Genomic DNA, 27,828 nt, shown 5'->3' on the forward strand with positions numbered 1-27,828 from the left:
CCCAGCACTGAGAGGGTAAGTGGACACACGCTCCAGTCCCTACCCCAGAAGCAATCTCCGATTGAGAAATGTTTGCAAAGGAAAAATCAGTTTTCTCCAACAGTTACTAGGTATACAAACGAGTCTTAAGGGCAGGCCTCATGTCCAGCAGTAGACAACCAACCAAAACAAACTCAACGGCATCTCTGGGGTCCTCTGTCCCATAATGCTTTGTCAGGACTTTTGTTTGTGTTTGTTTACCTTAAAGGTCTTTTGTGTGTATATATGGTTTCCTCCAATTTTGTGTTTTTATGGATTTCTCTGTGTATGAATATGTGTGTCTGCCTCTTTATGTGTTTCTTGTGGTTTTTCCTGCTCTGGTTGATTTGATTTTTTTTATCTTATTTTATTATTATTTTTTTTTTTTAGATGCCTGTTTTCTAATAAGAGAGAGAAGGAAAGGGTATGGATTTGGATGACAGGGGAAGAAGGGAGGATATAAGAGCAGGTGGGAGAAGGAGAAACATAATCAGAATATACTGTATAAAATATCTATTTTCAACTTTTAAAAATGTGTAGCTTAACAGAACCCTGAAATTTTATATTCCCTATGTGGGCTTCCAACTCATTTAAACTAGCCACTGTGACCAAGAATGAATCAGTTGCCAGGTGTTTTACCTGTATCTCCTGTCAATGAGGGGTGGCTGGAATGCTTTATGTATTTCTTTTTCTCCCCCCCACCCCCGCCCACCTTTGGTTTTTCAAGACAGGGTTTCTCTGTGTAGCCCTGGCTGTCTTGGACTTGCTTTGTAGACCAGATTGGCCTCAAACTCACAGAGATCCACCTGCCTGTGTTTCCCAGAGTGCTGGGATTAAAGGCTATGCCACCATGCCTGGCAAGGTTTATGTATTTCATTAGGTAAAAAATAAATAAATAAATAAATAAATAAATAAAAATAATCAGCTAAATCTAATTCAATCTGTAAGAATAATTACATTCCTAAAAATAGCCAAGAGCACTACCACAGCAATGCCAGGAAACTATCTATTGTAAAACATTCCTCTTTTTATCTAAAAGTAAACTGTATCCCAACCCATACAGGTTACACATAACTGGTCAGGAAATAACATACCGAGAATTCCTTCAGTGCTGGAATGCCTGCTTCATAACCAGGTTCATATGGATCGTAAAGTATGCTGCGATCCATAGAGCTCACTGTGTATGCGGACTGTCACAGCGACCGCCGGGCTCATGGGGATCTACGGTCCAAGGGTATAAAACCAAAGCTCTGTGCATGCCCTAACAAAACTCTGTGCTGAGTTTCTGTGTATAAAACATCGCTCCCTGGTAACCTCGGCTGCTGGGAGGTAACAGGACAAGAAAACTAAAAGAAACTATGAGTGAAAAATGGAATCATGGAGCTCTGTCTCCTCAAAAAAGGGAAACAGTATGGAGTGATGAGGTGGAGGTGGACAGCCACAGCCCTGCTTGCTTCCAAGCTACAACTGCGTATTCTATGGAGAACGTGAAAAAAAAAAAGTAAAAATCCAGTCTCCTCACTCTATTTACACACTTCTGCGTATTTCCAGGAAAAGTTTATTTTATTTGCACAAAATATTTTCTTCCTGAAATACCAAACTACATTTGCTTAAAATAAAACCTTAAAATACTAAAACTTTTTAAACTATGTTGGATTTTCAAGTATGATTTTAACACAATCAGTCACACCAAAGCAAATGCTAGCCTTCACATCTCTGGCATAACCAGCTTCTTTTATGAGAACCATTTAAAATAGTCAAGCAAATGAAAGCATACAGTGTAGTATGTATTCCCAAAAGTTTAGTCAATCAAATGAAAACATCATGGACTATTGTTTCATTGGTCCATAAGACTCTTGTTCAACATCCACCAAATGTCAGACATGGTACATTGGATAAATTAGATTTTTTTTTTTTTAATTGAGTAAGAAACCACAGATTCAGCCACGTTAATAAGCTCTGAGCCAAGAGGAGAAAAATAACACAATGGGACACAGCTGCTGGTGGTAAAAGGAAGCAATGGCGGTGAAATAAGAGGCAAGGTTAGTTCCGGGAGCGGCTGGCAGGACTCCAGAGGGGACGGGGCTCCCTTTCTGTCTGCAGGTACCCCTAGAGGTGAAGCACAGCGTAATGTGGGCGGAGCGTGATTTGAACGGCAGTGGGAAAGGCGGCAGTGAAGAAGGGCTTCTTTCAATAGAAGAAGCTGCACCTGTAAATGGTTTAACAGGGGCTGGAATCTAGGTATAATTTTCTATATGATGGAAATGGTGGGACAGGTCTAAAGAAAGTGAGGAGGAGAAAAGACAAGGCAATGAAATTCATTTTCTTTGTACGGTATAACCAAAAACTTTTACTCACATACCACATGAGCTTTTGAACACTCAATACACACACACACACACATACACACACACACACACACACAAAACCAATCTCTTTAGCAATCTTTTCTAGACTGATTATGTGTTGAAACAGTATTTTCGATTATTCAGTTAACCATATATTAAAATTAAGTTTACCTGCTTATACTTTTGTATGCTTATTGAAAAATAAATACGCCTTACATTACATTAGTATTGGTTGGAGATGAGTATGCTGGCTGTGAGCATCAGTAAGTGCTCTGTGAGGCTGAGCCGGCTGGAAGCTGCAATCATGGGTAGGTTTCTTATGGAAAGCAAGGCTCTTCAGGAAGGGTAAAGCACCTAGGCATGGCCTTTCTGAAGAAGGTCCTTCTCAACCCAAGAACTGGAGGTTGAGCTACCGTGCCATAACTAGGGATACAGAGCTTCACACTGATGCTGGAGAGCTAAGTGAAATAAGCCAGACTTGGTGATGGATTAAATGTGGAGTCTGAGAAGGAGAACCTGCAGGGATTTCAACGTTTTTGATTTGGAAAGCTGGATGCAAACGATACGGCCCAGCTGCGTGAGGTCTGTCAGGAAAAGGTGAGAGTTTTAGTTAGTTACCAGACATCATGAGACTGAGTTAGAAAGACGCAAAGTTGGGGCTGTGCTAGTGAGTTCCAGTAGGTAGAGGCCAACGCGAAGGGTGGAGTTGGAGGGGAAAAGGTGGAATATTGAGTTGTAAGGCAAAGAAGGGTCCTCCACAGCCCCCTGAGTTGACAACAGAACAGAGGACCCGGAGGGACTGCCTGAGTGTACTAGCACATCTTAAGAAATTAGTTCTGTGACGTTGAAGAGAAACAGCTTTGGAAATAGCTCTTTTCCAAAGGCATCAACTGATTTGACACCTGAATGACAGCTTATCAACTTAAAGAACCAAAGCAAATCAGTCTTTCCTGTTTTTTGTTTTGTTTTGTTTTGGTTTTTTTGAGACACAGTTTCTCTGTGTAGTCCTGGCACTCAATCTGTAGATGAGGCTGGCCTTCAACTCACAGAGATCCACCTGCCTCTGCCTCCCAAATGCTGGGATTAAAGGTGTGTGCACCACCTCCACCCCGAGGCCCTGTCATACATTTTAGTAAACAGACTAATCACTAGGCAACTAGTCACAGGGTGAAATATCATAAATGGTAATATAAAATTGGAGTGTGGAAAGAGGCTAGAAAGAATCCAGATCTAAAAGCATAGGAGAAATGAAACCTCCTCTTGCCTTTTTCCTTGATATCCATAGCTCTCCATCATTTAAATGATGATGTTTTAAATTTTTATTTTTAGATAGTTAGTTATGTGAATGTTTTGCCTGAATGTATGTCTGTATACTAGGTATGTTCCTGGTGCCCAGGTCGGCCAGAAGAGAGTGTTGGATCCCCTGGAACTGGAGTTACAGACAGTTGTGAGCTATCCATATGACTGCTGGGAATCAAACCTGGGTCCTCTGGAAGAGCAGTCACTGCTCTAACTGCTGATCTATCTCTCAAGCCCTCAAGGACGACTTTTGATCCCAAATGCATCTAATCCCAGATGCACGGTTGGTTATAAACACGCATGTGGTCAAACATACTCTGCATGGGTGAAGAGGTAAGACCCTCAAACTTCAGACAGGGGCTGGTCCATGACAGAAAACACACACACACACACACACACACACACACACACACACACACACACACACACACACAAAATCGGCCCTAAAAGTAATCACCTTCATAAAACCTCCCTCCACACCAACTCCACTCCATTCACCAAACATAGGTTCAAACATCTCCGTAAAATTAATCCTCACAATAAATCTGCTACTCACTGCACCCCTCCCAGGCGGCGGGGCAAGGGGGAATATTGCCGCTAGTAACTTGTTACCAACAGATGCCATTACTTTTCAGGCCCATGAAGTGAATAAGAATTTACATTCGGGTGAACTGAACCAACCCTTCACACTGGGAAACACTTTCCCCTTGTTCACCCAGCGCGAAGCAAAGGGTGTCTGTCCCCACCCACCCCAACTCAGTCATGCCAACAAGTAGGTTTTGCTAACTCCCTTTATTCGTTTCATACCATGTATAAAAGTAGTTCGCATCCTGAGAGCCAAAGTGCTCTTGAACGGCAGTGTGATAATAACACCCTAGATTCCTGAGACTCTGAAAGGCTCCCGTGCCCTCCTTCCCCACCCTGATCTCCACCAGCCTCCAGAGGTTTCTTTCTGGTAACTTCGCTCTTCTCTGGATCAGCCTGCACATGCTTTCCTCCTGCTTTTCAGGGCTAACACACCCCCACTCTGCCAACTTTACCCTGCTCCTCCCCAAAGCCGCATCAGCCGCCCCGCCCTGCCCCGCCCCCATCGCGTCCATCCCCCGGCCGTAGACCTTCTCTCTAGGTCGCGGCCCGTCCCTCACTCTCCAAGCCGGCGTCTCCCGCTCCTGTCTAGATCATCACCCCAATCCCGGAGTCCAACCTGGAGCTGCGGTCGGAGCAGCCGGGAGTACGGAGACGCTGCCGACTAGGGGTGCGGGGAGTTGGAACTCACTTACTGTAACACGGACCGCGGCTACGGGCGGCGGCTCGGCGGCTTCGGCTCCCGGGCAACGGAGAGGAGGCCCAGCTTGCACCGCGGGGATCTCCACCTCTCCAGACTCCCATTGGCTGTTGGCTCCACATGGCCATTTCTATTGGTTATTGTGGCATCGAAAGGCGGGATGCTGAGGCGAAAGGCATCAGCCATTGGTCGGCCGCTGAGGCCGGGCCGCGACCCGCGAGGATGGATGCTGCGCGGAGCCGGGTGGCCTGGGCGGACCGAAAGGATGCCAGCCCTTCCAAAGGAGGGAAGGCGGCTCCGGAAAGGGTCGGTAAAACTGGCCGCTGGACAAAAATCCTTGGAAAACTGCCTCGATTGCTATCTGACTATTTTTGTTTTCTTTGTAAAGAAATCATTACGTACGTTCCGGGCTTGGCTGAAATTGATCTGTAGGAGGGTGTGGTGATACCCCTGCCTTGCGGCTGGGCTTTGAGACAATGCATCTTGAAAGGCTTGAGCGGGATTTTTAAGTTCTGGAGGGAATTTGGGGCAAAAAGATAACCGGAACACATTTGTGCAGAATTAAAGTGCATGCCAGTGGGCTAAGGGGGCTGGATGGCAAATTTTCCTTTAAGAGTTGACAGTGCGCACCAAGCAGTATTAATTGCAGTAGACAAAGAAGCTAAAAAGAAAATAATCTTTTCCACGGGGGCTTTGAAGCTCTCTGAGCCTTCTTATCCAGGCGATTTAAGACTACCCAGTTCCTGATTTAAGACAGTTAGTGTCTCTGGATTTCAGTTTTCATCTTCAGAGAACCGAATTCTTTGACGCAAATATATTCTAATCTTTTGCCCGTATAAAGATTATCGGTCCCATTTCTCGCCTCATTTCGTTTTTCCACTTATGCACCATCTCAAAGCTTTCATTTTATCCTGCGGACGTGTTTTCCTTCAAGTAGCAGACTAACCTGCCTAAATATTGTAAAAGTAATTTTCTATGTATTTCCTGTGATACATAGTGTATCATAGGAGGTAGCAGTTGTCCTTAAGTGAAAATGAAATGAGGACTCCCTCAAACTCCAAAGTAACACTTCATATCACTTAGTTAAATCTGGAACTTCTCTGTCAAAATACCTCACTGTTATTATTGACAGAGTTAGTGGAAAGTAGTTTAACAATCATCAAAGAAGGATGCTGGGGAAAAATTGAGAAACATGTCATTTCCCTGGACAAGTGGCTCCGACCCCCTCCAGAGGAGAAAGAACTGTTGCACTCAGAGGCAGCTGACAACTGTGACAGCTGAGCGCTCCGTCTGCTTCGGCTATGTCATCCTACAGCACATCTTCATTTATACTCCAGAAAATAGACCCAGGGAGTAGTACGTGTGAGGTCAGGATAGAGCCACTGGGCTATTAAATTCCGAGTTTAGCAGCGTTGGAATGGTTCTCCAACAGGGTAATAAAATTACTGGCAAGTCAAAAATATCTAAAAAAAAAAAAAAAAATTTCAGAAATCTCCCAAACAAAAAGATCTAATTGGATATAACATTTTCAGTGTCCTTATTACAGTGCACAGTGTTATTTGCCCTGTTTTATTAAAGATAACATTTGCTTTATTTGATCTTGAAAAGACCGAAAGAATTTATAAAACTACCAAAATAAAAGCCAGTTTAGCTGAATTAACTTTTTAAATTATTTTATTTATTTATTTATTATGTGCTTTGGTGTTTTGTCTGCATGTCTGTGTGTGTGAGAGAGTGTCAGATCCCCCTAGAACTGAAGTTACAAACAGTTGTGAGCTGCACTGTGGGTGCTGGGAATTGAACCCAGGTCCTTTGGAAGAGGAGCCAATGCTGTTAGCCACTGAGCCATCTCTCCATACCCTGAATTAACTTCTTAAAGGGTAATCCCAAGCGTGGGATAATAATTTCAGCTTCCTGCATGGCAGGTTTCGAGCTGTCATTTTGTTAGGGCTATAACTTTCTGGTTATAGCATTTCACTTCAGTGTGCTACATGGGAGGCAGCTCTTCGGGAAAAAGAGGATTTGAAACTACCAAACCACATTTTAATATTTCTGCTAACTGAAACCTGACTGCATCAGGTTTGTTGTTTCTTTTTTAAAAGATGTATTTCTTTATCATGTACACAGCGTTCTGCCTGCATATATGCCTGCGCGCCAGAAGAGGGCACCAGATCTCATTATAGATGGTTGTGAGCCACCGTGTGGTTGCTGGGACTTGAATTCAGGACCTCTGGAAAGCAACCAGTACTCTTAACCTCTGAGCCATCTCTCCAGCCTAGGTTTGCTGTTTCAAAAGATTATATATGGGGATGAATCCTACTCACCACTGGTTACTCTGGGGTTGCACTTTTAGTCTCACAGGGATTCCTGTGTTACCGCAGTGACTTCTGAGTCCCTTTGGCCAAATGAACGCCATTTTTTTTCTGCAGGACTTTGCCATGTTTGAAACTCTATGGCAATGACACTAAGAATATGTAACTGTTCCTACAAATGTTTCCTAATAGAATCATTCCTGCTTTTCTCATGAGGTAACTACTGCAGAGTCAGAAGGATTAATTAGAACTTTCCAGAGGAATAAGTAGCCTTCCTGCCATCAGACAATATAGAAATTGCAACGATCACAATTTTAAAAGATGCATACACATGTATGTAATATAATCTTATAACAGTAGATCATTCTTAGCAAACATTCAGTTATTCATAAAATACCATTCTTTTAAAGAGGTGTGTGTACCAGATAGCAATGATCTAACATCTGTGAGGCTCAGACAGTTATATATCAATTTCCAGCCTTGGCTATATACATAGCAAGATCCTGCCTTAAGGAAACAAAAACCAAGCAAAAGCAAAGACCAAACCAAAACCAGAACTGTCACAGTGCCATGTGTTTTACCTAAATGTGTGATAAGTAACAAAGTTTGACTATTTCAAAATAGAACTTCGTGTTGTTTATACTGCTTTAAATTTGTTAATCAACTTGTTTACTAGGTAAATAGGTTGTTAGCAAAAGACGTTAAATTTCAAAGAACATCTATAGTAGATATTTTAAAGAAACTGAATGGCTTAGGGGAAAAAAAATGAACTTAGGATAAGGTGCTAGGCAACTGTAGCCCTAGCTTGTGGGGCTGCTCTTACAAACTCAGTTTGGTTATCATTGTCCATCCTTGTAGGACTCGTAGCTCTTGGATGTTACATTACTATATAAAGAATGAATTGTTGAAGGCTTGGTGAAAATTTTGAGTGATTTACTGTGTTAGTGGAAAAAGAAACTGAACCACTTACATATTAACTAGTAACTTTCTTTAAAATTGGAGGGTGAATCATTAATAGACTCTGAATTTTGAAGAGGTTAATGTAACTGGGGGAGGGACTTTGCATCTATGTTACATTTTTTTAAAAAAAACAAGCCTATATAAAAAGTGGATGCACCAACCAAGGGCAGGGATAGGCCAGAAGAAAGAGGAGTCGTGAACGGGAAAATATGACTGAGGTGGGTAACAATCTAAAATTTTTTAAACTAAATTTCACTTGTTATATATGTTTAAAGGCCAATCTATGAGCTTCTTTTCCAATTTCGGAAAAGCGCATAATTCAAAAGGCCAGACAACTCAACTAAATGTCCTCATCCTTTGATACATCTCAGTTTAGAACAATATTTGCTAGGCTCGCACCAGTGATAGTGCCTCAATGTCAGCATATGTTTAAATATTTACAAAGGTGTACTAGGCAGTTGTGATGTGTGCGAAGCTGGCTTCTGAAAAGGGGGGAAAAAAAATGATGCCAGACCAGAAGCCTACATCCTTAATCCCAAATCTGAGCGCCTGGTACTACCTGTGTGGGCAGTGACAGGGCTTTCTTTAAAGCTTAGTGCCTTTTTTCTTTATTGTTTGTCTCTCAGTTTCATTCTGATTTTTTTTGATCTTTAGGAAAGCGAATTACAGCACCAGTTGCCGCCACACTTGTCTGAAATGAAAGCCCCACATCTAAAACACAGGAAGCAGAGAGGGTTGGGCACAAATGGATTGCAACCTCGGTGCACTTCTCTCTCCCTATCCCTGTCCCTCTCCCCTCTCCCCCTCTCCCCCCTCCCCAAACACCTTCTAAGGGGTTCTAATAAACTTGATACGCACATCTGAAAATCCTTGAAAGAGACCATGTCTAAGGTCTTTCTCATTTGAAACACATCTGTGGTCACATAAATACAGCTCCAATCAGACTCAGTTGTCTTTTTCAGCCAGGGTTAGAATTTAATCAAGAATGAGAAAGTACGGTAAGATCGCTACAAGTTCAGGACATGGACTCACACTGGTACATAGGTTCTTAATCCACATTTCTAGTTTCATATCATTGTCTGATTTTATAAATGAAAATGAGCACATAAGTTCAATTATTCACATGATTTCTACTATCGTTTCTTCAGTGCTTCGGCCTTTGTCTTCAAATAATACCTTGTACAGAACTATAACTCTGAAATCAGGACTGCCCCGCCCACCCACTCTGTGTGTCTATCTGTTCTGTCTCTGTGTGTCTTTCTCTGTCTCTGTCTGTTTCTCTCTCTCTCTCTCTCTCTCTCTCTCTCTCTCTCTCTCTCTCTCTCTCTCTCTCTCTCTCTCTGTGTGTGTGTGTGTGTGTGTGTGTGTGTGTGTGTGTGTGTGAGAGAGAGAGAGAGAGAGAGAGAGAGAGAGAGAGAGAGAGAGAGAGAGAAAGAGAATGTGTGTATGTGTGTGTGACAGAGAGACAGAGACAGTGTGTGTGTGTGTGTGTGTGTGTGTGTGTGTGTGTGTGTGTGTTTAGATACAGTCTCACTCTGAAGTGCAGGCTGGCATGTAGCTGTCAGGTGATCCTCCTGCCTCAACCTCCTGAGTGAATTCCATTCCTGTAAAACTGGAATTTCCAGGCTTTCCTTGCCCGGCTAATCTGAAATGGGAGAAGGTGGAGCCCCCTGCAATTCAGTATCCCCCCCTCCCCTCAAGAATTCTCTCAATCACTTAGCAAACCAACGTGCAACCAAATGTGAAGGCCAGCTCCAATCCCACCATGACCTCAGTGAGGTGCTCAAATCCACCCGCAGCTGGGGTGGGAACACAAATGGGTACAGTACTCAGCACAGACCGTGGTACTGGCTCCCCACGCGTGTTGCTGCACCGGCAGCGACTTGATAAAGCAGTCGACATCACACTGGTCCCCGATGAGACATGGTAAAGCTATTCACACCAGAGAAAACGGGAAAATGCTAAAACAGAGTTTTTCCCATAGCCAGGTGTTAGCCCTTCTCAGCACATCTCTTAACGCAGGGATCCCGTTCTACCCAAGCAGCAAGCTGAGGAAGGACGCGCTACATCTTGATAGGAAACAAAAATTTAAGTTAATAAAACAATAAAGCCCACTAGGACTGTGTCTATTCATGAAGTAGAACTTAATACCTCCGCGCAAAGAGCACCCCCCCCCCCTTTCAGTGGTATATGCCATTTCCTATTGTCCAATGGGTGACCGATTTCTCTGATAAAAGCCATCATTTAGATCAGAGGGTTATTTTAGGGATTAATTTTTAATAATATGCAACCCAGCCAAGTAAAAACTCTAGAATTATTTTAAGATGTTTAAGATTTTACACCTGCGCACTAAATGAAGGAGCAATTGGCGAAAGTGCCGGCTGCGGAGCAAGCGGTCAGATCTACCTTCCGGTCTCCCTCGGGTTCTGTTTGTGGCTCCGAAAGTGACGGAAAGGACGTTGAACACAAAGCCGAGGTCGCGACGAGCCTCGGGTCTCCCAGGATTTAAGCCTCGCACCTAAGCCTTGAGTCATCTGAGCCGTGACCGCGACGCTGCCCTATCTTCCTCCTCCCTCCATCGCGGCTCTTTGTGGCGCAGCATCTCTCTCCGTTCAGGGCCTGGCCATGCCTGTGATGACAGACGCATCAGCTGCCCTGCCCATCAGTGGCGATGCAAGAAAACCAAGCAGCCTTGCGGTTATTTGGACTTTAATCCATTAAAATGATGCGTGACTTATTTCTCGGGTGATTTCCAATCAAAACTTCCAGATGAGTGAAATCTGGGAATAAACCACCTTAAAATGCCCCCGCTTCCATTGTAACTGTTAGTCAGCTTCACTAAGTATATATAACTGATCTTATATCTCATCACCTGAATTTTTTATCTTGGTAATTAAAACAATTGGAAAGCAATTTTAGAAGTAAGATTCCATAGGAAGACAAACTATAAGAGACACTTTCAATTCTGTCTTGCTACATATGCTTAAGTCACTGTTAGACCAGTGACCTACATCACTGAACTGTATGGGGGAGGGGGCGGGTACCCAAAGTATAAAGATGCTTGTGGAGAAGTGTTGCCCCAGACACTCTCTCTTTAATGACAGTGGTTCTTGAAGTTGTTTTATTGTTTTGGAAATGCATTGTCAAATAACTGGTGGCAGATTGTTCTTACCTAAAGGGGGGAAAACTTCAGCCTAGGTCCTCAGCCGAGCTCCCCTGTCTTTGTCTCTGTCTCGGTCTCTCTGTGTCTCTGTCTCTGCCTCTGTCTGTCTGTCTGTCTGTCTCTCTCTCTCTCTCTCTCTCTCTCTCCTTCTTCTCCCCGCTCCCTTCTCTACATCAGGCTAACCTTGAATTCCCTGAATTTCTGATCCTCTTGGCTTTACCAATCAATTGCTGAGATTACATGCCTGTGCCACCACCCTGCTTTACGCAGTGCTATTCATAAAGCCCAGGGTCTCCAGCATCGTTGGCAAGCACTTTGTCCATTGATGCCCAAACCAGACATGACTGGAAAAAAAATAAATAAACAAAATGGACAGGTGAGCTTTTTGTACAAAATCTTTGCAAGCAGTAGTCTTAAGTAAAGCGTTTCTATTCTGTCAGTATCCACTTAATAAGTGACAAATGTCCCAGGAATCAAAGAAGCAGGGAGAGCTGAGGTCATGGTATCTCTCAGGGAGCAATTTGTATGTGCCTTGGCCCCAGCTGGAACACCACAATTAGTAATTGGGACAAAGATGAGGTAGGTCACAACACTGTGACATTGACATATTTAGGGACAACTCGAAAAAATTTACACCCCCCCACCATACCAGTTAAACAATACAAACCATGGAGAAAGCATCCATATTCAAGTCTCTCAGGCCTCTCCTTCCTACCAGCTTCCTCGAAATTGTATTAACAGAAGAGGCCTGGATTTAGGAAAGGATGGAAGAAGCTGTAGTTGACTTTATAGAGGATTTTGTTTTAACTTTATTTGGATAAGAATAAGAGGCGGAAATCCAAGGAAACAGCTTACAGAAACTCTTAGTGTCTAAAAGAAGGCAGTGCTAATACTTCTTGCCCGATGCTGGTAAATTATAACCTCTTTATTCAGTTGTTTGATGTTGCCATTGAGATAGAATATTTGAAACAGTTGTTATGTTTCCCATTGGTGAGAGGAGGACTCTCTTTTGGGGGCAGAGGGGTTGAGGGGGTTCAAGACAGGGTTTCTCTTGTAGTCCTGGCTGTCCTGGGCTCTCTTTGTAGCCTAGGCTGGCCTCAAACTCACAGAGATCTACCTGCCTCTGCCTCCCAAGTCCTGGGATTAAAGGCATGCACCACAAATACTAATGTATATTTCTAGTCTAGCAATATCTGAAACTGCAATCAAAATGACCTTGGCTAATAAGGGTATACAATTCAGCAGGCTAAGATGAAAATGAGGGCCCGAATCCCAGTTTAGTTCTCCATGTAAAAAGACATGGCAGATGATTGCGTGTAAAGGGAGAAGACATGCCAAAGGGACTGCTGGGTAGCCAGAGGTACAGTTGCGAGGGTGAATGCAGGTAGCCCTGAAGGGAGGTCCTCAAAGACAGAGGGGACCTTAGTATAGCTGAGTGTTGGCCATGCAACCATGCTTTTGACTCTTTGGAGACACTGAGGCCTCAGAAGCATGATCTCAGGTCAACATGCTGAACTGTTGGCTCCTCCTGCCCCTGATGGTGGCCCCTTGGGTAAAAAGCTGATGCCAGCCCTCTCCTCCCCCAGATCTGTGGCACGTTCTCTCTCCTACTCCTTGGCTTGGTCATCTTCATGATTCTAGATCCTGGTGTGCGGGGAAGGAAAAGAGACTGAATAAGAAACAGCAGTGTTTTACAAGTAGACTGTTTCAAATACTGCCTCACCAGAATGTTATGGAATCCGTTAGAGTGATGGGAACCTCAGCCAAAGCATAGTTGAGAGCAGTGACCAGAAAAGACACAAGACAGTTTTATTAATCCCTGCCTTTCATACTTGTCTACTGCTGGGAAGAGGCAAGGTGAGTAACAGAAGAAAGAGTTTATCTAGGACTTACTGTTTCAGAGGGTGAGTCCATGACCATCATGGCAGGGAACATGGCAGCAGGCAGGCAGAGCACTAGAGCAGCAGGAGAGGGAGGCGGGGGGGGGGGCGGGGTGAGAGATCACTAGGAATGACCTGAGCTTTTGAAACCTTCAAGCCTAACCCAATCACAATTACCTGTTTCCTCCAATAAAGCCACACATACTAATCCTTCCTAAACAGCTCCACCAACTGGAAGCCAGAGATTCAAATATATTCGCCTGTGGGGACCATTCTTATTCAAACCACCACAATACCCCACTGAGACTCCAACTATTTTATCATCAGCATCAAAGAAAACCTTATAAAATATTTAATTTTACATTTCACTTTATTGCTATGCTCATTTTTATAGTACGATTATACAGCATTGGTTTTGTTTTAAAACTTAGGGTTTGTTTTTTGTTTTTGTTTTTGTTTTTTACAATGCTAAAGAGAGAACCCAGGGATTCGAACATACATAAATCTGCTACAGCTGAACTACAGGCCAGCCCCAATCTTAAGTGTTAGCTTTTCAATTATTAGTATTTCTTTGCTCCTTCAACTATTACTGTTGTTTTTGTTGTTGTTATTAAGTATCCATTGTCCTTCAGTGCAGACTCCGAACACTTAGTCATAAGAAGATAGTTTGGAGTGATAATGAGCCAGCTGACATTTGGCTTATGTCCCTCCTAAGTTAGCAGCATTACATTTTTACTGTTCTGGCGTTTTTCTACCTGAACTGCACCAGCAGATATGGCTCAATAGGAAAGAGAAATCGCTGTCTTAGAATGAAAGCCTGCCAAGGACAGCACGCCCCCTCTGCTTCACTCGCAATTGGTATGTCCAACACACGGAAAACCCGGAAAAATGCTCTCGATATGGAGACACTAAATACTCTCATTAACATCAGTAAATGCATGTAGTCTGGAGTAGCCGTGGGGCCTCACTGAGTTTCAATTCTGCTTTGGTTTATACGACATAGTTCACAGGAACCGTGTAGATAGATGGTTAGAGCAAGCTGGGTCTAATATGAAGAATGGCCCAGTAGCAAAAGATAGATGCCATTCTTCAAATGACTTAAATTAATTAGGCTAACTGATAAGAATCAAGCTCACCACAAAATGCCCAAACCAAGCAATGGCCCTGTGGAGGAACGCATGCCGGGGTATAGCTGTATGGTATCCTAACCTATAAATCTAGGCTTTTGCCTCCCATAGTTCCAAGGAAAAAAAACAAGAGGCTGTTAATTAGTTACATGTTTAAAAGACTGAATGATGTTAAATATTCAGAGGCATGGAGTGAGTTTGAGAAAATTCTTAAAAATAGAAATAACGTAGAACCACACTAAAGGACCAAATGGAGTAATAGTGACAGCCCTAACTTCAGAGATGACAGGGATCCTTTCCAAAGGACACATAGGGAAATTCCAAGTTCACAGGCAACATTTTATATTTTTTCTTTTCTTTTTTACATTTTACATAAAGAAGTGTTTAATTTGATCTGAACTGGAGAGAATTCACATCATCTTATGAACAAAAGCTATGCTAGCAAAGCATTTTTTCATATCCATAAACCACTGAACCCCTTAATAGTTACAATTGGTTTATATACAGGCAACATTTTCAAGTTATTCAAGAAGGGGCTATCACCAGAAGAATCAAAGTGCTGGGCCGTCCATCTTAATCCTCCCCACTTTCCTTCTCATCTTCCCCTGGAGTTTACACTTCCAAATAAAGTCCATAAAAACAGCATAGAAAAGGTATAGCCAGGAAACACCATGAGCATTACAAATTTTAATAATGCAAGAAATCACTAAAACCAAGAAAGGAGGAATGTAGGCAGTGCGATACAACTCAAACATCCTCGAGCAGGGCATGGTGGCACACGCCTTTAATCCCAGCACTCGGGAGGCAGAGGCAGGCAGATCGCTGTGAGTTCGAGGCCAGCCTGGTCTACAAAGTGAGTTCAGGATGGCCAAGGCTACACAGAGAAACCCTGTCTCGAAAAACAAAAACAAACAAACAAAAAAATCTTCATCTCTCTGAAGACTAGGTAAATATGGTCCATAATTTGTAAGTCAAAAATTGGACAGAAACATATTATTACTGGTTAAGAGTAACCACCAGCAGGTGGGTACTGGTGGCACATGCCTATAATCCCAGCACTTTGGAGGCAGACGCAGGAAGATCTCTCTGACATTGAGAACTCCCTGGTCTATATAGTGAGTTCCAGGACAGCCAAAGTTACACAGAGAATTCCCTGTCTTGGAGAGAGAGAGAGAGAGAGAGAGAGAGAGAGAGAGAGAGAGAGAGAGAGAGAGAGAGGGAGAGGGAGAGAACACCAATGCAAATAAGGATGCTTTTTAAGACCATTCAGTGGGTAGAGGTGGCATATGCCTTTAATCCCAGAACTGAGGAAGCAGAGGCAGGCAGATTTCTGAGTTTGCGGTCAGCATGGTATCCAGAGTTAGGACAGCCTGGGATACACAAAGAAATTTGTCCTGAAAAACAAAACAAACCAACAAATCACAGGCATGGTGATTGTGTCTGGGTAGTCTGTGTAGGAGGTGAGAAATAGAGATGTCTGATAGAAGTGTCACACAGACACACGTGAATGATTTAAAGCACTTATTGTTTCATATTTTATAACAAAAACAAATGGAGTTTTAAATGACCAGTGAAAGGAAAATGTAAGGAAATGCACTAACATGTCAATAGTGATTTTTTAAAAAATTATGATGATGGACGAGGAACTGCTTTGGGTGTTTTCTCAAATCCTGCATTTTGCAAGTTCCTTATCTCCATTTTGTATGTTGGAGATAAAGTGTTATTAAGGTGTCACAAGTATCATAAATATAAATAAAATATTTAGAACAATATTTAGTTTAGCTGAAGGGAAGAGAATGAAAGAAGAGAAAAGGAAAGACTGGGGCATCGCACCTGCTGCTAACAAAATTACCAAAGAGCTAAGGACTCAGAAAGCCAGAAAAGTGCTCCAGATCCACTGAAACTGGAGTTAGATGGTTCTGACCTGCCATCTGGGTGCTGGGAATTGAACCCAGATACTCTAGAAAGAACAGCCAGTGGTCTTAACCACCGAGTCATCTCTCCAGCCCCCACCATATCTTTTGAAAAGGAGTCTCTCCCTAATCTTGGAACTCACTGATTTGTCAAGAGTGCTGGGCAGCACATCTCAGGGACTCTTCCCTCCCAGCAGTAACCAAACAGGGACTTGCCACCTTGTCTGGCTTTTCACATGGGGGATGGGCATCTGAACTCAGGTCCTCATAACCAACTGAACTGTCTCCCCAGCCACAGAAGTGCTACTTTTTGAAGAACATTTTTTTATTACCTCTTTAAGGGCTGTTTTTAATTCCTCTTCTGGGCTTTTTCCAATGCAGGCTATAAAGAATGTCAGAAAGAATATACAAAGCCTTATCTTTAGTGTCCATAATGGAACAAGTACTGAACCGTATGCACTTGACCATACCAAAAACCAGCTGGAAGTGGAGTGTGAGGGCTCATGCTTGAAATCTCAGCACTGGTGGGGCAGAGACAGGAGGATGGGCGTGGTCATGTAGTAAGATGCTGTCTTATAAAAGGAAAGCTCACAAATAAGAGAGAAAAGAAAAGCCACCTGGGGTCTTTTCAGCAAGAGCCAGAGAGGAGCAGCATTCACATAGCAGATGCTCCAGGCCTACAAAATTGGAATCTTCATTTCCTGCGATTCATATACTCAGAGAAGCTAGAAAAGCATTGGTTTAAGAGAATCTAAGATTGCCTTGGGAAAAATCTCAACAGCTAAAGCAGGATCCCTGGGGCCAGCACAAGTCCGGTAACCCGAGCTCTACCCCTGAAAGCAATGACTCTGGAAGGAGAGAACTGACTCTACAAAGTTCTCCTCCGACCATCTCTCCAGCCCCGCAATCTTCTCCTTATAAGAAATCCAAGGGATAGGAAAACATGACTTTTAAGTCACAACACTTCTGACTTAAAGGACATAATGTATTCAAAAATATTAATAGACCCTTTCTGGTTTTTCTCTTGACAAATACTACTGACAATCATTTGAGAATTCAAGTTTCTGAAGTAGTCTTTAAAATTCAATAGAAGCTTTATTGAGAAGTCTGCAAGATGGAATAAAGAATGCTGATTTAAAATTTGTAATTCAAATGTATTTTTTCTCTAAATCCTAAAGTTCAGTCAATTGGAATATAAGTTAAAGATATAAGATTCAATAGCTTTTTTTTACATATCAGAGTGCTGTAGTTAAGAGATTGGAAGTTATAAGTCAGAAAGATCTGGCTGTCACTCAGAAGTTGCAAATTGGTACCAGTTACATCAAGTCTCTGGTTTAGTTTCCCCAATTGCCTTTGTGTTTGAGAATCTAACATTTAACAGATGAGCCATCTTCCCAACTACAGTTCCTTGTTAGTAAACTGGAAAGCATAACATTCACTTCATTGGCTCTTTTGAACATTAAATTAGGTGGTTTCTCAGGACACTCATATTTTTGTGCACTTGACAATAGCTAAAGGATGTGAGCTGGAGATTATTGTAAAGTAAAAATTGCTATTACAGAAATGTTCTTGGAGTTAGCAGCATTTGTGTAGTAGGTGTAAAAGAAAGAGACATCTTTGTACAATAACCACATTCTGTGACCTACATAAGCAAAAAGCTAAAAATACTTCATGTCCCTAGAAAGAAAAGTTGAATAAAGAGGTCAAATAACCTCAAAAGGATTTGTAAGCTAATTAATACCACAAGCCGTTACTTTAATTAATTTTAAAATTATTGTAAAATATAATTTAATCACATTGTTATTCCTTGTGTTTCTATTTCCTTTTTTACATTATTTTTATATTACTTAATTTATTTATTTACTTTACATCCTGATCTTAGCCCCCTCCTGTGGGACTCTGCTGGATAACGTTGAAGTCTGACTTCTTCAGATAGCCATGCTTGTTCTCAGTCTATGATGGCAGACTCCGTTTGCTCAGTGGGGTTCTCACTCCACCTGATCTGGTAACCTCAGATCTTGTAAGGAACATCACATAGCCCTCAAGGAAGATTACAAGCCCAACTTTTTCCTGATAGGGTATTTGCTCAGTGAGCACAGGGAAATCCTAAAAGTACCCCACCCTATGCTGAACAGATATTAGCCTCCAGCAAATGACCTTTAATTGTACCTAGAAGTTATTCTCTTACCTCTAAGATAATTAAGTTTTCTCCTTCTTGTGATAAGGCACTGTGTTACTGACTGTAAATGAAGCATTGTACCACTCTATGTAGATTAAGTATCCTGGCACCCTTAGCCCTAGTGAATCAGACACATTCACCCTCAAAACCCCTCCCCATCATCCAAGGTTTATAAATAAAGGCTGGCTGGATGTGCATGCTCGCTCTCTTGCCCACCATTCCTCCAGCATGTCCATCTAAGACTCTGTTTATTCCGGGGCGGAGGGGTGAGGGAGAACTGCTGCTGGACACCCAATGGTCAGACAGTAATGGCAGAACTGCCTTTGCAGCCAATGGGACCTGCTCTACCATTGCCACTAGCTTGGTGCTGACCCCAGGCAAAGCATCGCCAGGCTTGCATCTCACCAGACCTTCCTGGCAGCAGGTTTCAGACATCTGCCAGCTTCTGCTGCGCTTGGCACATCTGCTCAAAGAAGAAGCTGTAACACTGAGTATTATCACAGACTTGCGGAGCTCCCAAGTCTCCACTGGCTTCTGAGACCTACAGTCTCATTCTAAAAGAGCTTAAACTGTAACAACCCATGGAAAATTCATTTTCTACCTCCCACGGAGAGACTAGGAACCTGGTCACAAGCCTCACCCTAACGTGCTCTAGCTGTCCCTGAGCAAAAATCAGGACCTTGGGACCTTTGACCAGATTTCCAGAAGTGGAACCCAGGTTGCCCACCGCTGGACACTGGAAGACACTGCCCTCCTCTCCTCCAGGTTCCACCTTTCCTCCCTCCCTCTTCCCCCATTCACCTTCCCCATTTCTCAGGGTGTAGTGATCAAAAAGCAGGCACCAGAGTCCATGTCAGAGACAGACCCCACTCCCCTTACTAGGGGACCTCCATGAATCCTGAGCTGCCCATCTGCTATATCTGTGTAGTGGGCCTAGGTCAAGTCTATGCATGGTCTTTGGTTGGTGCTTCAGTCTCTCCAAGCCCCTCTGGGACCTGGTTAGTTTGGTCTATTGGCCTTCTTGTGGAGTTCCTGTTACCTCCAGGTCCTTCTATCCATCCCCTACTTTTCTACAAGGCTCCCTACACATTGCCCAATGTTTGGCTAAGAGTTTCTGCATCTGTTTGGCTCTGCCACAGGGTGTAGCCTCTCAGAGGACAGCTATGCTAGGCTTCTTCTACCTATGAGCATAGCAGAGTACCATTAATAGTGTTAGGGATTGGCTTTCTTCCATGGGGTGAGTCTCAGTTGGGCCAGGCATTGGTTGGCCATTCCTTCGATCTCTTCTCTATCTTTATTCCTGCACATCTTGTAGGCAAGGTAAAGTTTGGGTCGAAGTTTTTGTGGGTGGGTTGGTGTTCCCCTATCTCAACTAGGAATACTGTCTTATTAGAGAGTGTCCTCTTCAATCTTCATGACCCCTGATACTAGGATTCTCAGCTAGGGTCACTCCCATATCCTCAAGAAGCCTACCCTGTCCTAGGTCACAGCTTGACACAGAAATACCTACACCCATGGCTTCTTGTCCTCTGTCCTCTTGTCCTTGGTCTCCACACTCATTTCTGTCTGTGCATCCTCTCCTACATTGTTTCCTCTCTACAACCACTTCTGCTGTCTATTTCCCCTTCAGAGTGAGACTTAAGCATCCTCCCTTGGTCCTCCTTGTTACGTATCTTCTTTAGATCTGTGCATTGTAGTATGTCTGTCCTGTACTATGTAGCTAAAACCTGCTTATAAGTGAGTGCATACCATATATGTCTTTCTGGGTTACCTCACTCACGATGTTCTTTTCTCATTCCATCTATTTACCTGCAAATTTCATAATTTCCTTGTTTCTAATTGCTGAGTAGTATTCCATTGTTTAAATGTACCACAGTTTCTTTATCCATTCTTCAGTTGAGGGGCATCTAGATTGTTTCCAGATTCTGGCTATTACAAATAAAGCTGATATGAACATAGAAAGCAAGTGTCCTTGTTGTGTGATAGAGTATCTTTTGGGTATATGCTCAGGAGTGGTACAGTGGGGTCTTAAGGTAGAGCTATTTATTCTCAAATTCCTGAGAAAGTGGCAGATTGGTGTCCAAAGTGGTTGAACAAATTTGCACTCCCTTTTTCCACATCCTCACTACTATGTGCTATCACTTGAGGTTTTGATCTTAGCCATTCTGATGGGGGTAAAATGGAATTTTAGAGTCATTACTATTTCCTTTTATAAATACCTTGTGAGAATTTTATGTTTGAATATTATACTCTTTAAGAAAAGAATGTCGTAGAAGAAAAATTATAAAAATCGAATGACTGTAGTACAGGATACATTGGCCTTAAGACTTTTTGATAGACTAGAAACAAAAAGATTTAAGTCGATTTCTACTCCAAAAGAACATGAGAATGGCTGCTCCCTTACATTTGTGCCAACATTCAGTATTTTCTCTTTTGAAAAATGAAATGGGGTGACAAAGGAGGAACATGCTTGCATCTACTGCTTTAGTTATGATAAGCTTTTAAAGGCATCTGTTGATGTTAGACTCTTTCTTATTATTATGTGTTAATTTCTGTTGAAGCAATTATCTTTATTCAGATTTTATTAAGGTATTTAGTACAGCACTGTAATAGCAATAATCAACTTATCTTTTAAGTCAATATTTTATAGTATTCAGTGTGTCTGTGTTCCTCAGTTTGGTGTTTGTCTTTTGAATGTGACTATAGTTTTGGAATAACAGAAACTGTAATTAGTTTTGGTCCTGGGGAATTAAAGCTAGGGTTCATACATGCGCCTACCATTTCTAAACCAGAAATTATGATTTGAGAATCACATTTATCAAGTCTTTTGTGTGTGTGAATTGTTTCACTGCTTTAATTTTAGAATATTTTTATCTTGCCATTCTTTTTATTATTTTAAGTATGTGTTTCTTTTTATGTTTGGAATTTCTACTTAGTTTTTAGGTTGCTTTGGCATGTGTCTGATGAAATGCTGGAAGGTACAAGATGTAAACACAAATTGCTGTCGCTGTGTGAGCACTTTCTAGGAACACAAGGTGAGTCATATTTTCTCTGGACTTTAGTTTGGGATGTCTTTTTATCACATATTTTTTGGTGAGTAATACTTTTAAAAAATGTCTTCATACTATATTTTAATATTTGGATTGGCATATCTTTCCTCACAATTTTTCACTTTAAAAACCTAATTATTCTCCTTATTCTCCTAGTTTGAGGATTGTGTTAAGGACATAAATGTATAATGGCATAGCAAATTAAACATAACAATGTCTTTTTTTTTTTTTTTAAGAAACTTGAACATAGGAGTAAAAGACATGTGAAAAAAACATTTACTCTAGCCTTTGGATGAAAGAACTATGATTTTTCCCCATATTTCTTTTTTAGTACATGTATGGATTCATAAATGTAGCTTATGATTAGAAAATGAGATAGTAACTTCGAAAATGCAAAAAGAGCTGGGTACTGTTTTCTACAATGATTCTGCATTTCTGCCCATGTAAGGATATAGAGAGCCACTATGCTCTTTTTTTTTTTTTACTTTTATTAAAAATGTATGATTTGTACATCATGCACCAAAATCCCTCTCCTCCCCCCAGTAAAATAAAACAAACAAAAAATCTTGTCACAGAAGCTGTAGTGTATCACACAGTATAGCCTATTGTCCACATATGTTTACTTTCAAATGCTCATTGCTACAAGTCATGAGTCTGGTTGGGGGCCTACACTATCGTTACCGGATCCTCGCTGGGACTGCTGTCCAATATCCCGTTGTTGCCATGTGTCAAGGAGATTCTTAATCTTTGAATCGGCAGATCTGGCCCCTTCATGGGTTCCAGCAGGTCATACATGGGGTAGATGTTGGGGTGAGGGCGATTCAGAGCCCTGGATCAGGGCCTGCTCCCATGTCCTCAGGGCAGGGCCTGTTCTCCCACTCCCATGTCATCACGGCAGGGCTGGCTCTCCTGCTCCCGTGTCCTCAGGGCAGGGCCAGCTTACCTGCTCCCATGTCATCGCGGCAGGGCCCAGCTATGGTCATTTTATGGCTCTTCCCTGACCACATGCACAGAATAAAAATAAGATGTGGAGTCAAATAGCATTATATACCTATCAACAAATCCTGATGGAAACCTTAGCAGGCTTTTGAGTTTTAACCAGCATGTTTAAAGTGTATCTGCAACTTGTGTTCTTGTAGCATTTCATAGTCATTTCACAGTTAAGTAATGATAAATGATACAACTGGAGCAAGAAACCAAATTATATTTGTGACTCACATTTAATTTTTAAAAATATTTATTATCTATTTTATGTACATGAGTGCTCTATCTTTATGAATATAACCAGAAGAGAGCATCAGATCCTATCACAGATGGTTGTGAGCCACTATGTGCTTGCTGGGAATTAAACTCAGGACCTCTGAAAGAGTAGCTAGTGCTCTTAACCACTGAACCATCTCTCAAGCACTGGCTCACATTCAATTTTATTAAAATCAACACCTATTTTTAACATTTGTCTTTTTTTGCAATTTTTATTATATTTAATTTTTACATATGAAGTTATATTATTACACATAAATAAAATTAACTACATGCAGCAAGAAGAACCATGAAATAATCAAGAATTATATAAATGTTATATTCATAGTGATTTGGCTATTTGTATTTGGCAAACTTGAAGAAAACATCTTTCCTATCTTGAAGCATCTAAAATCATGAATGAAAATCAGTAACTATCATATCTCATCTCTATTAACTTAAAACATCTATCTAGATCTAAAAACATCTTAACCCCTAGCCAACTAAGCTTAGTTGTAAGGCTAAACTATCTGATCTTCAACCCCATCAGAGACTTGAGAAAGAATAAAATTAATTACCTTAGTAGACAGGAAGTGCAGAGTAGCAGCTTCCAAAATAAAAAAAAAAAAAAAAGTGAAAGAGACAGTTTGCTGCCTGAATAGTCACCCAAAACATTGGGTGTATCTCTAAAACATTGGAGCATGATCTTCACCCTTCTGGCCCAATATATATCTCATAGACATATTTGTGAGACAGGAACTATTGAGGACTTGCTTGCCCTGTCTACGGAGAGTTTGGCCATCAACTCTGCCTATATGCAAGTGTGCCCATTTTTAGGCAGAATTTTGTATGTGGCAGAAATGAAACCATTTTGCCCAGTGGCTGGTTTGCCACATTTGAAGCCACTAAATCATTATTATTTAAGTCATTCATGACAAGAAAGTATCCAAACTGTACTGAAATGTTAAAAAAAAAAAATTAACTCTTACAGAACAACAAAAAGCATGAAAATTTGAAGAATGGAAACAGAAATGCTGGGAGCTATTAACAGAGAAATGAGGGGCTGAAGGTCCTCCCTCAGGAAAGCTCCCAGACTGCAGCAACCATCAGCAGGCAATAGTCATCCAGGGGTAATGATGTTCAGATATTTACATTTGTACTGAATGAACATCGGCAGAAAGTGCATTGCCATTAGCAAATGGGGAAGCTTGCAAGGACACAAGCTCACTTCAGCCAGCGAACATTACATGCCCAAAGAATGCCTGCTCCCTAAGTAAATGTTAATATTTTATGAGACAATTATTCATTTGTACAACTCATTCGGAAGACAAAACCCTTTTCCACTATGCCATTCTGGGAGAAAAGTTACACTAATTGCAGCAAGTTTGGAATTCATCATGCTGGGATAGACAAGCTATTATGTATATTACGGTTTATTATGTTGAACCTCATTGATTTAAAGACTTGAGATTGCTCAAATCCAACTGGGCTATTGTTTTCCTTAGAGCTATCATGAAAAGAAATGTTTACTATGCAAATTAATATCATAAATGAGACTCTCCTAAGAGAGAAAAGTAATTTGAACATTTTAGCTATGGGAGTTGAATGACTTTCGCATGAATCAATGAAGCAAGGAAGGAAGGAATATGGCCACGGGGGCATGAGCAAAGGTGAGATTTTGTGTACAGAAGCTCTTCCTGGGAGTTCTGCAGAGTGGCTACAGAAAAGGATGAACTGCGACGAGCACAGCTAGGACACAGGCTGTCTGTATGCAGAAGGGCCAACCACTCTAAGATGAGGAGGCAATTACTTAAGGTGCTGCCTACATAAGGGTAGTTGAAGATCCTGGCCTCGAGCCCAGCTCTGCATGGTTGCATAAATACACCATAAATATGTAAATTTCACCATAATTTTGAAAACGATAGGTCTTAGTTGAGTGTATTTAAACCAGAGTCCCGCTAAGTAATATAATCATACTTCACTTAGGAAAGCTACGTACTCTATATAAGTTCATTGTAAAATAGGATTAGTATACCACAAGAGTACCCTACACGGCCAGAAGACCAGTGGTGAGACAGCCGCTGTTCAACAAGAAATTCTGTAGACAAAGGGAAGTGAATTCAGACAAGGCATTCTCAGCCCTGAGGGTATTTTCAAATGTAATTGTTACTCATGAAATTATTTAAGCATGTGCACCACACAATAGCATACTAAATCTCCTTGCTATCACCAAGTGAAAAAAAAAACAATTATGACTATTTTGGTGGCACAGACTTGATTTAAAGTGACACCACAGGGTGTGACTATTTCTTCTATCATAATAGCTGACACAGGCCTGATAAACAGACAAAGGAATGACAGGATTAACAAATTTAGAATCAAGAAAAAAAAAATAGTAATAGCTTCTTGGGGTTTTTGTTTGGTTGGTTGGTTTTGGTTTTTCGTTTTTTCGAGACAGGGTTTCTCTGTGTAGCTTGGCTGTCCTGGACTCACTTTGTAGACCAGGCTGGCCTCGAACTTACAGAGATCCACCTGCCTCTGCCTCCCCAAGTGCTGGGATTACAGGTGTGCACCACCATGCCCGGCTAAAAAAATAGTTCATAGTATTATAAGAAGGGAGAAAAGGGCTAAAGATGATGGGAAACTAATCTAGGTCTAAGTAATAGACTAACTGATATATGAACTTGTAAGTTAGACACGTCATGCTCTCACTCTACACTCAGAAAAAAAATATTAGTAAGGAGAAAAAATAGATTAATCAACCTTCATGGGCTCAAAATTAAAAATGAAAAGAGAGGCAGGTGGAAGACACCCAGAGGCCTGCCTCGGGCGCCATTATGATGAGCAAGTAGGTGATAAAGAGATGGGAGAGAAAAAAAAAGTGGAATGATTTGAGCACTGTGACGAGACGTAGAACTGGAGACACAAAGGTGTGAGGAACAGCCTGATATGAGTAGCCTGCCTGGGCAACAGTTGTCATAGTCCACATGCCACAGGTATGTCACTTTATATCAGGGCCAGTGGAGAAACTATGGAGGTACTGGCCAGATGGCGACCTGCAAAATTAGTGATTTTATGTCAACTGTGAGGAAGTGGTATGATTTTTCTCTGACAGCTTGACATCAGAGTTGATTCTGGCTACTCACCCAGGATATTTTATGGGACAAGGTTTTCCATCAGTAGCAGTTCCCCCCTCTTGTCCGTTTTCTCCCTCCAACCCCCCCCATCTCTCTGCCTCTTTGTCTCTGTCTCTGTCTCTTTGTCTTTCTGTGTGTGTGTCTCTCTCTGTCTCTCTGTCTTTCTCTTTCTCTGTGTGTGTCTCTCTCTCTGTCTCTCTCTCTCTCTGTTTTTTCAAGATACGGGTTCTCTGTGTGATAGCCTTGGATTACTCAATTCATAGACCAGGCTGGCCTGGAAGGCACAGCGAGCCGCCTGCCTCTGGGATTAAAGGGGTGCACCACCATGTTCAACTTGTTTCCTCTTTGATCTTGAGGAATTTGATATCTCTTACCAGTTATTCAAGTGATCATCTAGAACCCCACAAGCTTGGTTAGTCAGGTCTATTAACTCTTTGGGTCTGTGACTAAGCCAGTTTCTTCTAGCAAAGCTGCAAAGAGCCTTCAAGGACGCAGGTGGAAGAGAACGCACATCATGTTTTCAATGGGTAATAGGTTAAAGGCACGGAGTTTGTTTCCCTTTCAACCCCTCATTGTGTTACCAAACTGTGCAACCATCTCTGAGAACCAGATGGGCAGTACATGTCACCTTGTGATGTGGCACCTGGAACAGGGTACAGCATTACACAAGTGACATCAGGTTAAGCAGGGGTGACACAAACTTCACCATGAAGAACCTTGAGGTAAACCCCAAATGAGAAATCTTCCGTTAAAAGACGAGGTCCCTGTGTGTTTTAAACTTGACAGGGTGGTGGATGAAAGCTAAGTCATGCAGATGTTCTTCTCAGAATAGAGACTAAGGAGATGACAATCAAGCACAGCACCTGATGTCAGACTGAAGCCTTAACTAGGTGAAATGCAGCTGCCTTAAAGGATGTAAGTAACTGAGTCAACTGACAAAATAGAATGCAAGAATAAAAGCATACCATCTAACCAAGCTGAGTGACAATATCGACTGTTAGTCCCAGGTAATTGAGAGGCTGAGGCAGGAGGATCGCTTGCACCCATGCGTGGGCAGCAGAGCAAGACACCATCTCAAAAAAGAAAAAGTCTCAAGCTGGGAAGATATCTCAGTGGTTAAAACTCTTTCCATTTAACAGGAGGAATAAAGTTTGATTCCCCCAGAACTGAACATAAATGCCTAGTGGGCATGGTGCATCCTTTTGTATTTATTAAAATATATTTAATTTAAACTTTCACTTAAATAGCCATGTGTAGCTAATAGATACTGTTAACAGTTGATGAGAACTTCATTTATTTTTCTGTTTTACATGAGTAAGTGGAGACTCAGGAAAGTTATTTTTATAGTTTCTAAGAGGCAAAAAAAAAAAAAAAAAAAAAAAACCCAGACTTTGTGATTACTAAAAACAATGTTGTTTCTACTGTGTTGGGGTATTGCTGTGTGTATGGTTATAAGGAAAATTATCTACATTTTAATTTTAAATGAATAGTATATTAAATTTTCCTGAGAGCAATATTTTTTCTAGTTTAGACATTTTCCTGGTGGCTCAAAAAGTGATGGTAAATACTAGGTACTTATGAAATAATGTTGAAGAAATGAATGTCTGGGAAAGGGCCACAAGGTGTCGAAAACTGTCAACCAGTGAGTGTGTAAACTAAGCTGTAACCTAGAGGAAGTAAGCAATAAGCATGTGTAGGCATGCACATACATATTATTTTTTAAGTAAGCTTATAAAATAGTATGTTTCCCTATGGCTCTTCTTTTTCAATTTTCTAGTCTATTTTTCATGCTATTGACCTCCTTACATTTATCTAATTATGCTTTTGAGAGTCCTCATTATTAAGACACATTACTTGCTTGTCTATTTCTCTATTTCATTATTATTTCTTTGGTCTTTCTCTCACCTTCTATAGAATT

At 41.6% G+C, this 27,828-nt stretch overlaps 1 protein-coding gene across 1 annotated transcript in view; it reads right to left on the reverse strand.

The window, feature by feature from the left end:
• The window catches only part of Lca5 (lebercilin LCA5), a 46,466-nt gene extending 41,407 nt beyond the window's left edge, over positions 1 to 5,059 (reverse strand). Inside the window, exon 1 of the mRNA XM_051140374.1 lies at positions 4,946 to 5,059. The gene's annotated coding sequence lies outside the window, so the exon portion shown is untranslated. The remainder of the gene's footprint in view (positions 1 to 4,945) is intronic.
• Positions 5,060 to 27,828: the final 22,769 nt, after the last annotated feature.

The sequence above is a fragment of the Acomys russatus genome, chromosome 32 (assembly GCF_903995435.1).
Source record: "Acomys russatus chromosome 32, mAcoRus1.1, whole genome shotgun sequence".
Taxonomy (NCBI): Eukaryota; Metazoa; Chordata; class Mammalia; order Rodentia; family Muridae; genus Acomys; species Acomys russatus.